Source organism: Monodelphis domestica, chromosome 1, assembly GCF_027887165.1.
Source record: "Monodelphis domestica isolate mMonDom1 chromosome 1, mMonDom1.pri, whole genome shotgun sequence".
In the NCBI taxonomy this organism is placed as follows: Eukaryota; Metazoa; Chordata; class Mammalia; order Didelphimorphia; family Didelphidae; genus Monodelphis; species Monodelphis domestica.
Genome location: NC_077227.1, coordinates 582,309,932 through 582,325,110, shown reverse-complemented (window position 1 = coordinate 582,325,110; position 15,179 = coordinate 582,309,932). Strand labels below are relative to the sequence as shown.

The 15,179-nt window shown below is 38.0% G+C and overlaps 1 protein-coding gene across 6 annotated transcripts in view; it reads left to right on the top strand.

Annotated features, from left to right (window-relative positions):
* NSD3 (nuclear receptor binding SET domain protein 3) overlaps positions 1-15,179 on the top strand; it is a 179,070-nt gene that overhangs the window by 13,390 nt on the left and 150,501 nt on the right. For 5 of the 6 annotated variants that reach the window (XM_056813517.1, XM_056813515.1, XM_056813516.1 and 2 more), the window contains exon 1: positions 4,630-5,209. The exons of the other annotated variant lie outside the window; for it this stretch is intronic. The gene's annotated coding sequence lies outside the window, so the exon portion shown is untranslated. Of the gene's footprint in view, positions 1-4,629; positions 5,210-15,179 lie in introns of those variants that run through there. 6 annotated transcript variants of the gene reach the window in all.

The following is a 15,179-nucleotide window of genomic DNA, read 5'->3' as shown; positions in this document are numbered from 1 at the left end:
TTAATTTTATCTTTTGCTTTTTATCCCCTCCATCTACTCAATTCTATAGATGAGGAAGCAGAGGCTCAAAATACCCAAGGTTATTTGTGTAGTCATTGTCAGAGACAGGATTTGAACTTGGATCCTCTAACTCTGGAGTCAGTTCCCTTTCTACTGTACCACATTGCCTTAAAAGACTTATATCCTATTACATTAAAAAAAGTCAATAACCATTTATTAAGCACCTCCTCTGTGACAAGCATGTGCTTACTAATGAGGGTACAAAGAAAGGCAAAAGACAGCCCCTTTCCTCAAGGAACTCACAATCTAAGGGATGAAGACAATTTATAAAAAGGACCTGGGGGGCAGCTAGGTGGCTCCATGGATTGAGAGTCAGGCCTAGGCATGGGAGGTACTGGATTCAAATTTAATCTCAAATACTTCCTAGCAATGTGACCCTGGGCAAGTCACTTAACCCACTGCTTAGCCCTTATAGCTTTTCTGTCTTGAGACTAATACATGGTACTGATTCTGAGATGGAAGCTAAAGGTCTAAATTAAACAAACAAAAAAAGGATCTATAAAGAGTGATAGGAGGAGGGGGGAAGAGAAAGAGGGTCAGTTGAATGAGAGCATAATGAAGTATATGCCCTAGCCTCCTCCCCTACTTCCACCTTCCTCAGACAGAGAAAGGGAGAGATCTAAGGGGCAAGAGGTATTGAGGACAGATAAGTTTTAGTGTTGACTTGGTCTTGGAGGAAGATGAGTTTCTGGAGCCAAAGGCTAAGTCCAAGTGAGCAGTCAGGCAGAAAATGATGAGGTATCTGCCCTGATCTCTCACTTCAAATGGGAAGGGAGGTGAAGGGGAAGAGAGAACTAAGACAGTTCTTATTTCCACCTTATTTCCTCCCTCACTGACCTAAACAACACAACACACTTATAATGCTACACTGGGATTATTTGGTCAAGGAACTCTTCTGTGAGATTCTGCCTCTTGATGGGGCCTCAAATTCCTATGGCTTGTTCCCAGGAACTCAGTGCTGCTTGACTGCTGCCTTTCTTTGACCTTGTGATTTCCTGGTGGAATTACTTTGCTCAATAAGCTTCCCTCTGGGTACCTGAATTTGTGTGTATATGAATAGCTTCAAAGACCTCTCAGCTCCAGGCCTGTCAATCTTTTTGCCTCCAATGTAGAAGCCAAATACAAGGGTATAGCTCAAGTGTCTGAATTGTATGTGAATAAGTCAATCATCCTTAATGTAGAGTACCTGTGACCAGGTAAGTTTATGCTATATGAAAAGTCTGGCCTTGTCAAGGTAATTGAACACATCAGAAAAGGGATTGAGGGGGCTTTACCAGTCTGTTCAAGGCCATAACGTCTACATTTGAATTGTGGGGGATAAGCTAAAGAGAAATGAAGTCTTTTCTATTCCACTATGGCCATATTGGTAGAAAAAGGAAAAGCAAGCAATCTCATCTTAAAATGAAGAGAGAATATCTTTGCTTCTGATCCAACACATTTCCTTTGCCCTTTAAGCTTCCTTTAATGCAATCCATTTATACAAAGTCAGGTGTGCAGTTAAATTTAAGAATTTTCTGAGTTTCAAGGTATATAAGCAGCTTTTAAATAGCATGTTTAAAAGTTTTTTTAAGTTTGATACCTTTTGTTTTTTATATCACAATAATTTCCAGATACACAGACCCTCTCCCGACTGTAAGCTTTTCTTTTTACAAAGAAAAATAGTTAAGCAAAACCAACTGACACAGCTATATGTGATAGTGTATCTAGTATTTCCCTATCCATAGTTCCCCTCCTCTCTAAGGAAGAGAGATACATTTCCTTCTTTAGAAGAGAGATTTTGTTGTTGTTGTTGTTAGTTAGTTAGTAGGAATATAAGCAAAAATTTCTTGCTTCCCATAATCCTTTTCATCCTAGCTATGGGTATTATCCTGCTCATTTTTTAATATGGTCACTCAGGGATTTCATAGGATGCTAAGTATCGAGGACTGTAAACTATTGCATCTAAAGTCCATTAACCTTAAAAATGATAAAAGACTAAATAAAATTATCTCTGTACTTCCTATAGACAAAAGACTACCTCCACACAACCTTCATTTCCAAATTTCTGTTGTCAGCAGAAGTATTAGAAACATAACTTAAGATGAAATCTCTTGGGGCTAATTACCAGATTGCATTGAAAGGTAAAAATCTAAGGGCAAGGAGATGACAGTTTATCACAAGAAGTAGGAGTGGTAAAGCCAGAGAAAGAAATAAAGAACAAAAAAAAGGGCCTTCCTAGATTAAAAGACTAATTTTGCAGTTCTTTTTCTGAGATTATCTATTTTATCTGCTTCTATCCTAAAAAGTATTTGTACAGTAAGTATGTGTGTATGTATGTATTTAGAAGAATTACTAGTTGAGAGACAAAGTGTTATAGTATATAGAGCTGGCCTAGAAACCAGGAAGTCCTGGGTTCAATTCTGCCTCAGGCACATTGGCTGTGTGACCCTGGCAAATCAATGTAATCTCTCAGTGTTTTAGTCAACTCTCTAAAGACAGTATATTGCAAAATAGGTGCAGATTTGAATTCATAGGACTTCCTCTCTCTAGGAGCTCACTATACTGAAGAAATTACACATCTAGTCAAAAAACCCCAAACTATTGGTTAGCATTTTTTGAGTCCCCATATGCTCTGTAGTATCAATGCAATGATTAAGGGTTAAAGACTCTATTAATATTAATCATAATTAATGGAATAGTACCAGGCATGCAAATCCCAAAGGACCACAAGCAATAAGTCAAAAAAAAAAATCACTACTCGTCTATCTTGAGTCCTAAGAATACTTTTTGACCATTGATCTTTAATACAAGGCATATTAGAGATACAAAAAATACTGATAATAGAAATTTATAACTACTAATGAAATTTCTGTAATAGAATTGATCATTTCTCATCTTAATTCTTAAAGGAGTCTAGTTCTTCAGAAAACCAGTACTCTAAATCTAAATACTTGAGTACTTCATTAATATGAATATATCCTTCACATGAAGATCTAAAGTCATCCATGCTTTCTTACTAAACTCAATAATTAAGATTCTTATCTTTACCCTTATATAAATCCTTCTTAGGAGGATCTATCCAATGCTTTAGAGACATTCTCCTGTCTTTTACTATTTCATGAATACTAAGTATTACACAGATCACTTCTATTTCTGTTTTTACATATCCTTGATGATAATACTGAATAAATATTAAGTAATTCTCTAAAGAGAGTGATTGGAAGGAAACTTTTCATTTTATTTGTTTTGCTGAGTGGTGTTCAGGTCATTTATTACAGTCCAGGGTATTCTTGCAATGGCAGCAGAGATACAGCAGTACAAGTCTTCCAAGATAGTCAGCTTTGTTTTCTCCAAGAGACCAGTACATGTTGCTCATGTCTTTTGGACTTGCTTTCAGTCCCTTTGGAATTCAAATGCTTCTAGGCATTACTATCAAGCATTGTACTACTAATTACAGTCAATATAATGAACTTGCACACTACTGCAAAGTTTATTAACTCATTGCAAAGAGAAGAAATTCTTTTGTGCTATAATTTTCATAGAGTAAGGAGGAAAGGACATTTAAGGATGGGTAAGAGAACAGAATCTCTCACACAGCAATTGGTCTGACAGGGTCTGACAGAAAAAGCAGTAGAGGGCACTGACAGCTCAGGCACACTGAGAAACAAACTGGAAAGAAGCTACGTGATCTGCATGGAACTCTCTGAACTCTGAGTTCCCTAAGCAGTCCAGGATATAGTAGAGATGCTGACGTATTCCACACTACCCACAAGTCTCTGAGTCAATAGTTATAGCAGGAAGAGAATCAGTAGAGGCCTAAATCCCTAGAAGAGATGTTTGTAGGCCTTCCTGAAAAGAGAAAGGAGGTACAGGTTTTGCCATCTAACAATTACAATCTGGCAAACCACTTCAAATATGCTTCCATTGCTGGGGGTGGGGGTGGCGCTGAGATTGTTCCTTCATGTTCAAATCTCGAATCAACACTCTCCAGATGATAGAAGTATTATTGACATATTCTCTGACAGGTGCTGGAGGGAAGACAGTTCAAGAAGGCACTGGGATTCTGTTTAATCCTCCAAAGCTCTTAACACTGCACTTGTAGTCTGACAGTCCTTTTACCCAGAAATCTTAGAGCAGAGCTACACTGAATGAATCTACATTGTTACAATGCCTTTCATCTCTCAGCTGCCCAATATTTATTATTATCAAAAGAACAGGTCATTGCTACAATGTGTCCTCAGGAGACAAGACCCTTAAAAAGTCAGTCTTTGATCTTCTAAGAGAAACCAGGATACTAAATAACCTTTTCCCTTCTACTTCTCCTTAATACTAACGCCGCAGCTTTAACATTTTAAAAAAATTTATTTTTCGCTCTCTCTCCCATCATTCCTCTCCTTTGCTGTAGCCCTCACTTCACATCTTCATTTTCTGCACCGTTTTTCGTTTATTCCCTCCTTTCCAATCTCACACGCTTCTTTCTCCCTCCTCCCCACCCCCACCCCACCCCATCCTAGTCTACTCGCCTCTTCCTCCTTTTTTTTGCTCTCTTTCCTTCCCTCCCGCCCCATTACGAACTACACTTCCCATCAGGCACAGCGCCTCTCGGCCAATGAACGCGTGAGGATTTGGCGGCGGTGGCGGCGTTGCCCGAGAGAGGTGGGGGGGACTTTGTGCGCGGCGGCGGCGGCGGGAGCGAGCTAGCGAAAGAGCGAGCTAGCGACGACGACGACGGCGAAGGCGAAGAAGACCAGGACAGGGGGGTTAGAAGAAGACCGCGGCGAGAGAGCAAGAAAGCGAGCGAACGAGTCCCCGAGACCCTCTGCAGCCGCCGCCAGCCCCGCCGCTCGCCCCGGGCTCTTCTTCGGCAGCAGCGGCTGCGCAGCCACCCCACCCCCCCTCTTTCCTCCCCCTCCCTTCCCCCTCCCCTCCCGCAGCTCCTTTGCCCCTCCCCCACACCCGTCCGGGCCTCGGCCCCACGGTTCGGGCCGCGATGGCAGCGGCACCCGGTGTGGAGGAAATTTAGGCCGGGGATTCATGCGGCCTGGCCTGGCCCCGACTCCTCCCCCCTCGGCTTCGGCTGTGCCCCGCGCTCTGGCCCCCCTCCGGGCCCCCGTGTCTCTCCTGTGATCGCACTGACACGGCCGGGGGGTTAGAATGGAACAGACTGAAGGTAAAGTGGCGCTGCGCGCGAGGCGGGGCTGGCACCCACCCACGCCCACACCCACCCGGGGCTGGTTGACCCCGAGCGGGGCTGGGGATGGGGGGGGGGAAGAGGGACGAGGAAGGGAGAAAGGGAAAGAAACGGAGAGAAGCCCATGGGGAGGAGCGGATTGAATAAGAGGCTGATGGGGGGGAGGGCTGGGAGCGGGAGGATGGGGAGAGGAGGTAGAGTGGGGCTGGGCTGGGCCATGAGAGAGGAGGTGGGATGGGGGCGGGGAGAGGGAGGGGGCTGGGGGAGCGGGTAGGATAGGAAGAGGGGAGGGCAGGGAAATGGAGGGGCCTTCGCGAGTAGTACCCGAGGTTGGGGAAGGGAAGAGGCGTTGGAAGGCTTACGTGGGAGGGAGGAAGGAATGAAGTGGAGGGAAGGCTGTTTAGGAGAAGGGATTGAGGGAGTGGGCATAAAGGGATGGGGAGTTTGGCATCTGGGGGGGCGGGTGTAGAAGAGGTGGGGTGGAGAGTGATGGAAATTAAATGAACGATGAGGAATTGATAAACCCTTAGCGTGGGAGGAAATGATGGGGTTTGGGGAGTGATGAAGTGTTAGGAAGAGAAAGCCTTTTGTTCCTATTTTTGTATATTCCCTGCCGTTTCTGTCTAGGCCAGGGAGGCTAGTGGTTATAGATAGTGCTGTTATCCTTCTGGAGTGAAGAGGTATAGATTTTATTGTGTGAAAGTGGGGGTTGTATGTTTTTGCTTTCCATATTCTAGCTGGGGGCTGGGGATGAAGGGTGGGAAATCGGTAGAAGCTGGGACATAATTTGATGTATTTTGTGAGGAAGTGAAGACTGTTCAGATTTAAAAGGGGTAGGGGCAGCCATGTTTGCTCCCAGACACTGCAGTGTAAATAAATTTCCCCCTCCCCCCAAATACCAATATTAATCTAGATGGTGCCAGTTCAGGTCATTAACCCCTATTCCCCTTCTGCATGTGAACTCTTTTCCTTACCTCTTTCAAAATAATCCATAATCAGCAAAGTAGGTGGTAATAGGCTCCCTCTTGTGTGCTCTCCTTCCCTCTCCCTTTCTTTTTTTCCCCTTTTCCTTTCATTTTAGGTTGCAAACAAGACATTGGAAGGGGGGGAACTGCTGCAAAAATTAACCCTTTTTTGTAAATCTGAAAAAATATAAGCATAGGATTTTAGTTAGAAGGACTTTATTGGGACAATTCAGATATGCTTCCCTCTATAATTAAGAAGTTTTTTTTAAATGCTAAAAATTGTGTCTCAAAACGCCAGAATTAACCATGTTTTCTGTAATTCTTAAAGCAAATAAGAAATGGAGTAGGTTACTTTACTTGGTCAAAAGCTCTTGGAGAAGAGCAGGTGGTTTGTTTAATGTAGGAAGCCCTCTGTGTGCATTATTTACCTACTTCATTTTAAATCTAGGAAAATAGCAGTACATGTGTTTCACATTGTTTCTGAAAGTCATTTTGCTCATATATGAAAGGTATGTTAAGGAAAGTACTCCTTTCTTGCTCTTCCTCCTTTCCAGCCCCTACCCTTTCTTCTTACTTTTATGTAGATAACTCAATATAATCCCCAAATGCCAGCACAGTGCAGTGATGTATGAAGTAGACATGCAGTCCTTACAGCCTCATTGAGGTTCCAATTATATTTAAGAAGGAACTTTAGGTTACTCTAAATAGAACTGCAGTGACTTTTCTGAAATGATACAAAAATAGCTATTTATGATACTGAACTGGAAGTGACCTTAGGAGTCTTGAAGGCCAACCTCATTATTTTACAGGTGAGGAAACTGAGACAATGAGGAATTAAGTGATTTGGCTAGAGTCACACAGCAAGTATCTGAGGCCGTATTCGAATCTTTCTGACTCCAGGTCTAGTATTCTAGAATTTTAGAAGTAGATGTCTTAGATATGACATATAGTGCAGCCTCTTTTTTAAAAATTTCTTTATGGATAGGAAATAGTCTGGAAAGGTTAAGTAATTTGTTCAAGATCTCTCAGTATGGGAGGACCAAAATTTTAATCTACATGTTCTAATTTAAATCTCATGTTCTTTCTAGTCTATCAACTTATCTAGTTTGTGGAGGTTTTTTCCTTCCTAAAGGATTAAAAAGACCTAAGTACCTGGAGACTTGTTGAATTGAAATATCATGTTAAAGATGATGCTGTTTGTCATCTTGGCAGAGAGAGATTCTACCTTTGACATGAAGACCTAATGTAAAATATAGATACTTAAACTCTACTTTTATGTGAAATAAACCAAATACTAATTTTAATACTTGGAATATTTTGTTGCTTAAAATTTCTAAATATTCATACTAAGGATTAAGATTTAGAAAAGGTTGCAGAATTAAGATGTTTTTTATAAATGTATTTGCATAAAATTTTCTCTTCATATCTGCTGTATTTGTATACATGATGTATACATATATGATGTATATATCATATGCTTAATTGTGGAGTATAGAGTTTAAGTAAGAAGCAATATGATGTTAGGAAAAATATTGGGATTGTAATCAGAAGACCTGGGTTAGAAACCACCTGATGACTCTGTGACCTTAGGTAAGTCTCTCAATTTTTTTTAAACTTCTGTTCCAACATTTGTAAAATGGGAGTAGAACTTGATACTGTACTCCAGGGAACTATGGCAACCATAAGTGGGAACATTGTGCATAAAGTACTTCATAACCATAAAGCAATATATAAATTAGTTGCCATTTTTCCACATTATACCAGTACTTTATAGAAATTATTCTCTTCTCCAAACTCTGACCTTCCTAATTTTAGCTTTCCCACTTCAGTTATTTGTATCTTTGTTGTCCTTGTCATCCATTTTCAAAATTGTAAGTTATCTTTGACCTCTTCCTCCGAATTAAGTTGCTAATAACATGTCTAATCCATTCCTTTCTTTCCATTTCCAGTCAGTTGAGAAATATGTGTGTTTTTAATAGCCCTTACCTTTTCCAAATTTTAAATATGATTCTAAGGCATTAGTGTGGCAAGAGCTAAGCAATTGGGGTTAAATGATTTGCCCAGGGTCACATAGGTAGGATGTGTCTGAGGTCAAATTTGAATCCAGGTCATCTCTACTCCATGTCTGACTATCCACTGCTATGTAGCTTTCCCTGTATTATTATTATAGCATTATAATGGCTCCACTTGGCTTCCACTTTATTTTTTACACTAACGCCTTAGAAATTTTCCTTATAGAAATGTATTTTCTTATTCACCCCTATTCCTTAGGTTGGCATTTTTAGACTTCTCATTGAATGGATATATCTTTAAACAACAGATATTTACTATGTGTTAAGAATATCTGAGATATTGTGCTAGACTTTATTTATAAAAATTAATGATATAGTTCTTGTCCTCACAGAAGTTACAATAAGCTAGGTAACCCAAATAAACTATAATGCTAACTAGAATAGAAATATATAGGACATATTCAAAGAATATACAAGGAGAACTCTAAGGAGAAAAAGATTGTTTCTGGCTGGAAAGTTTTTGGAAAAGTGTATGGCAGAGGATGGTATTCTATTTTAGAGAATGTTTTAAGAAGATAGGAAAAGTGATATGAGTTGCAGGAGTGGTAAGTAATTCAGTTTAGAAGGAAAAGCATAGAATAGGTAAAGAGAAGTATTGTGATAGCTGAATAGCTAGATAGCAACTAGATTGTTTTGGCCCTTGAATGAAAGTTTAATGAATATGGGCTTTGTTCAGTAGTCGATAGGGAGCCATTGATATAATCAAAGCATTTGGAAAGCATCAGGAAAATTAATCTGAAAGTAGTATGTAGGATGACTGGAAAGAAGAAGGTGGTGATGGTTAGAAGGCTATTTAAAAAATCTAGAGCTAGAAGTGGCACTGACCCAAGATCACAGAGATAGTAAGCTTCTGAGGGTGGGTCCTTTGATTCTAGAATCACTGTTCTTTCCACTGTACCATGTTACTATTATAATAGTTCTGAGTAACAGTAGTAAGTCCTCAACTAAGATGGTGGTAGTGGGAATGGAAAGGAGAGAATAAGTAATAGAGATGGAGAAGTGTGATCAATAGGACTTGGCAGCAGACTCTAGAGGTGGGTAAAAGGAGGAGAGGATAGAAGGAAGAATCAAAGATATGTCTCAGGGTTTTTTTTTAAACCCATACCTTCTTAGTATCATTTTTGAGACAGGAACAGCAAGGGCTACACAATTGGAGTTGTTATTTGCCCAGGGTGACATAGCTAGGAAGTATCTAAGGTCAGATTTAAATCCAGGTTCTCCAGACTCCAGGTCTGGTATTCTATCTGCTGAGCCACTTAGCTGTCCAGTCTCTAAGTTTTGAACTAAGCTGATATTTTTTTAGTTGAGGGAGATTGTGTAGGTAAGAGAAGTTGGAACCTTGGCTGCAACTTAAAGACTTAGAGAGCTGCCAACAGCACTGAGAGGGTGACACTTTCAGTCACACCACAAATATGTGTTAGAGGTTGACTTGAACCCAGGCTGTTCTGCTTTTAGGCTACTATGCCATACTTCTTCTCCACATAGGATTTAATACATTTGTTGAATAAGGGCTAGAATAGATTAAACTACATTGTTGACATGGAACTAAAGCAAGGAAAAGATTTGAATAGGCAAGAAGAAGAAATGCTGGGGGGGGAATAACCTGCAGATAAGTACTGTAGATGAGAAAGGAAGAAGGAAAAGGTTTCTGACAACCAAATGAGAAGACCCCTCTAACGGGACAATGTGAATTCATTAGAGGAAGTAATGGGAGTTGAAGTTAGAAAGCATTTAAAGTATACAGTACTGAATTGAAAGTCCCTTTTTCTAGATCATTACTTATCATTATGTGACTTAAGACAGCTCCTTCTCAAGGCCCAGTTTCTTCTTTTGTAGAAGTTAAATCATAGTACTTGAGCTTCCTGCTTAAGAGTTGCTTGTAATAGTGATATAAAGTACTCTTAAATCATATAAAGCTACATATCATCTAGTTTTATGTTATTGACAAAAATAGGATGATTGGATATCAGAAAAATTCTAGGTTTTATTCTTTCCAGACCTACAGATAGTATTTCTTGTTTTTTTCAGTTCCTCATTTTAGTCAGCAGAAAGACAGGAAAGAGAGTTGGGTTCTGAGTTATGTCTGAGAGGAAAGCTTTTTAAAAATTTTTTTATTTTTTAACTCTAACCTTTTCATCTTAGAATTGATACCACTTTTCTGCCTTGGAATCAATGCTTAGTGTAAGGGCTAGACAATTGGGGTTGTGACTCCCAGGGTCACACAGCTATCAGGAAAGTATCAAGAGACACCTCTTGACTCCAGTCCTGACTCTATCCATTGAGACACCTAGCTGCCTGTGGACATGTTTTAATGGTAATTAATTATAAAAAACATTAATATCCATTCAGTATTCTCTTCCAGAAACAAGTTGTGGTAACCCTATTGAAATCTAACCTACATAAAATAAATTTTGCAATTATAAAATGTTGGGAACACATGAGAAAAGGCCACTGTAGGGTCAGCTTAGGAACAAACTGTCATTATTTCAGTATCAAACTCTCTTCTAGGGAAAAGGGAACCCTGACCAGCAGTCCCTTTGTCAAGGGTATATCTCCGCAATTATAAAAATAACAAGTTATCCTACTTGTGTACCTACTAGTATATAGGATAAGTAAATTTTGTTTAGAGAATGTTGAGTTAGAGTTTGCATTGTCTCTTTATCTCAGTGAAGAGTTTTAAATATAATTAGGCAGGAATGGTTGAGTTTTCAATGATAGCTATCCATGTGGTAATAAGCAACTTGGCATGGAAGATGTTGATCTTGCCTCTTGAGTCAGGAAGACAAGTTCAAGTCTTCCACTGACATATACTAGCAGTGAGACCCTGGGCAACTCATTTAACTTCTCAGTGCTACAGGCATTTCTTTAAGACCAGAAGTTGTAGAACAGATGCAAAGCTACACTGAGTTTCTTCTAGGAATGAAAGTTCATATATATATATATATATATATATATGAACTTTAAGACAAGTAAGAAATTATCTTGACCTTCATTCTTTGTCTGGAGTATTACTTGTTGATCAATGGTTTCTGACTCTTTGTGACCCCATTTGGGACTTTCTTGGCAAAGATACTGGAGTGGTTTGCCATTTCCTTCTCCAGCTTATTTTATAGATGAGGAAACTGAGGGAAACAGGGTTAAGTGACTTAACTAGGATGCCATGCAGCTAGTAAGGTTCTGAATTCAGGCTTTACTGATTCCAAGTCCAGTGCTCTATATACTGTGCCACCTAGGAATATTATATATTTCTCTTTAAATTGGTCACCATGCTTCTATTTTCTCTTTCAGTCCTTTTCATAGCTGCCAAATTGATATTCATATATGGGTCTGATCAGGCTACTTTCCAAACCAATACCATTTAGTTCAGGGTTTTTTCTTTAAAACCCTTATCTTCCATCTTAGAATCAACACTAAGTATTGGTTCCAAGGCAGAAGAGCAGTAAGGGCTTGGCAGTTGGGGATAAGTGACTTGCCCAGGGTCACACAGCTAGGAACAGACAAGCGACTATCCATTGAATCACCTAGCTGTCCCATTTCAGGGGTTCTTAACCTAGAGTCCTTGAACTTTCTTTTCTTTTTTTCATTTGTATAACCATTATTTCAATATAACTGATTTCCCTTGTAATTTTATTTTATATACTTAAAGATTCTTTAGGAAGGGGGCTCCATAGGCTTACCATAATGCAAAAATGATTAAGAAACTTTGCTTTAGTAGCTCTCTGTTGCCTATTGGATAAAATACAAACTCCTTCCCTTGTCAAATAAGACAAACAGCTAACCCCTTAGGCTGTGTTTCATACTACTACTCTTCAAACACTTTACATGCTAGTGGAACTAAACTTCTATTTGTTTGTAACCTGAATAATATGCCTGTGTGCCTTCAAACATTTCTTCCACATCTTTCCTTGTGGACATCTTTCTTTTTTCTGAAGGGCCAACTCAGATGCTTCCTCCTCCAGGAAATGTTCTTTCCGTCCTAGGATTTAGAACTGGGAAGGACATTAGAGTTTATCTAGTTTAACCTCTTTATTTTACAGGAGGAGAAATTGAGACCCAGAGACAGGAAATGACTTGCCCAGGGTCATATAAGTAAGCTGTAAAGCTGGAATTTCAATCCAAGTTGTTATACTGTTTCCCAAAACTGCAAAGTAAAACAGTGCTAAAACAGTGAGGTCTCAACCCAATTTAATATGTGTACATGTCTCATCTACTTCCCCTCTTCTTTCCTCCTTTCCAGATAGATTGTCATCCTCTTGAGATCAGGTACTATCTTGTTTTTCACCATATAATTCCAGTTCTTGCACAGAGTAGGTGATTGATGAATGTTGAAAGAATATTGATGGATAAATATGTAGGTTATTTTTCTGAGGTTAGCTTAAAAAGAAGTTAAAGAAAATACTCACATTTTCTCATGTAAATTTTTCTTAATTGTCTTGGTTGTTTCCATCAATAACTTTGAAAAAAATTTTTATTCATAAGTAGAAATTATTAGGATTTTGTTGTTTGCATTTAATATCTACGTCTGAAAAGAATTGAGATGCAATTTTGACCTTTTACTTTAAGATTGTTAATGTCTTCTGAAAACTGAAAATAATAGTTGAAAGATCATTTTTACATTTTATATTCTTCAAAATTTTCTAAATTTACCTAAGGATGTTTTTTACAAAAACGAACCTCTAAAATGAGTTGTAGAGTTTTATCATAATTGGGATATGAATAGAAATTAATAGTAAAGTTTGAAAATAGCATTTGTGTATTGCTACAAATTGAACTGGGTGATGCTGAGGTTAAATCTTGATATTTGAGTACTTTGGCATTTGAGAACACTTAGACACTTTGCAAGCCTTAAGTCACTATATAAATGTCAACTATTATTGGTAAAGGGCAACTAAAATGATTTATTACTTTATAAATAATAGTCAATATTAGCTCAATTTAACTGCAAATAGGAAAAAAATTATTATTTTTTTACAATCTAGCTACCTTTTTTACTTATAAATTGAGAACTTAGTTCCTAAAATTGCCAGTTATAAACAATAAGAATTTAATTCACCTAGGGCAGCTTGGTGGCACAGCATATAAGAGGCCTGGGACCTGATTTTACTTGTACAGGTTGATTGATGCTTATTTGATTAATGATAACTGAGCTGTCTCGATTCTTGGGACAAAGTGCTGTTGGCCTGGAAGAGTAACACACAGAGATATGAAAAATCTGTGACTCTGGGTTTCAGATACTTTGAAATGAATGGATTTTATAATTTTATAGCTAGTTTTCAAGTGTGGAATTTTAGGGTTACTTATTTAGAGAAGAATATATACTGAATGTTCATTTTGTACATAGAAACCATATTCTATGTATCTACCTCTTCCTTACACTGCAAAACATACATACTTTAGTGCAAAATTAATTCAGTTGACAAACATTTTAAAAATAATTAGAATGTTACAAGGAACTGTATTGGATGTAAATGATACAAACACAAAAATAGCAGAATTCCTGCTTTTAAGGAAATTACATTAATTCAGACTAGAAGATTGTTACTGAATAATCTGAGAGACAAATAAGAGACAAATATTGTTTTACTGGAGACAGCCTGGTCCAGTAAAAAGAATCCCAGTTTTGCAATCAGAAGATCTGAGTTGGGATTCTAATTTTACCATTTATTACCTGTTTGAATTTGGTTAAGTACTTTATTTCTCAGTTTCCGTATTTGTAAAATGAAGTTGATTTAAATCAGTGGTGTCAAACTCAAATAGAGGCATTGGTCCACTAATCTGTGCATAAGGATTCCTTTGGACCATGTACTGATTTAGTTTCAAAATGTAGTATTAGCTATATTTGTTTGTTTTTATTTATTTTCTTAAATACTTCTCAATTTACATTTTAATGTTTGGGCTGATTAGGTGCTATTTTGTTTTGTTTTGTTTTGAAACCTTTACCTTCCATCTTGGAATCAATACTGTGTATTGTTCCAAGGCAGAAGAGTGGTAAGGGATAGGCAATGGGGTTAAGTGACTTGCCTAGGGTCACACAGCTGGGAAGTGTCTCAGGCAGATTTGAATCCAAGACCTCTCATCTCTAGGCCTGGCTCTTAATCCACTGAGCTACCTAGCTGCCCTCAGCAGCATAACTTTTAAAAGGAATTAGTAGCTTTGGTATTGTTTTACCCTATTTTGTTGTTACTTTTTTCTCACAGAGGGTTTTTAGGTCTCACAGACTCTAGAAATGTGTGGAGAACTTTTAAAATAAGGGAATCTAATTTCAGTGCCCATATCCAACTCTTTTCTTATCTTTAATGCTATAAATGTTAAATATTAGGGTTTAAGTAATTATTTATGTTTGCTCCCTGGAAGAGGCTTTAATTCTAAGACTATTTCCCCTGTAATAGGATAACTTGGAAACATTTTCCATTACATGATGTGGATTGCCTAAAATCCAGAGATTCAGCTGTTTTCATCTGTAACCTTGCTTACATTTCATCCTTTTTTCTTTTTTTCCTTTTCTTTTAATTCTATTTTCTAATTTATTTTCTTTTAAACTACTAGAATTTAGCTTATATTAAATTGTTTGATACTTTCAAGTTCTAGAAGCAGTCTAATATGGTAAACTACTTGCTATGATGTACTATTTATTAGATCATTTTTATGAGTTATATTTAATCATTAGGTAAATTAAGGCAAAAATATTAGGATTTTTATCCATAAGAATGGTTAAAAATAATTTTAAAGGTGTAAGGTGAAGGCAGGAATTGAATTTTCTTATATTTGGCATTAGTCATTTGGATTAATACTGTTATACTAGAAAATGGAGATTAGATAATGTATAATATAATTTCCTTAAAAGCTGGAATTCTATTGGTTTTGTGTTTGTATCACTTATTCCTAACACAGTTCCTTGTAACATTTTAATTG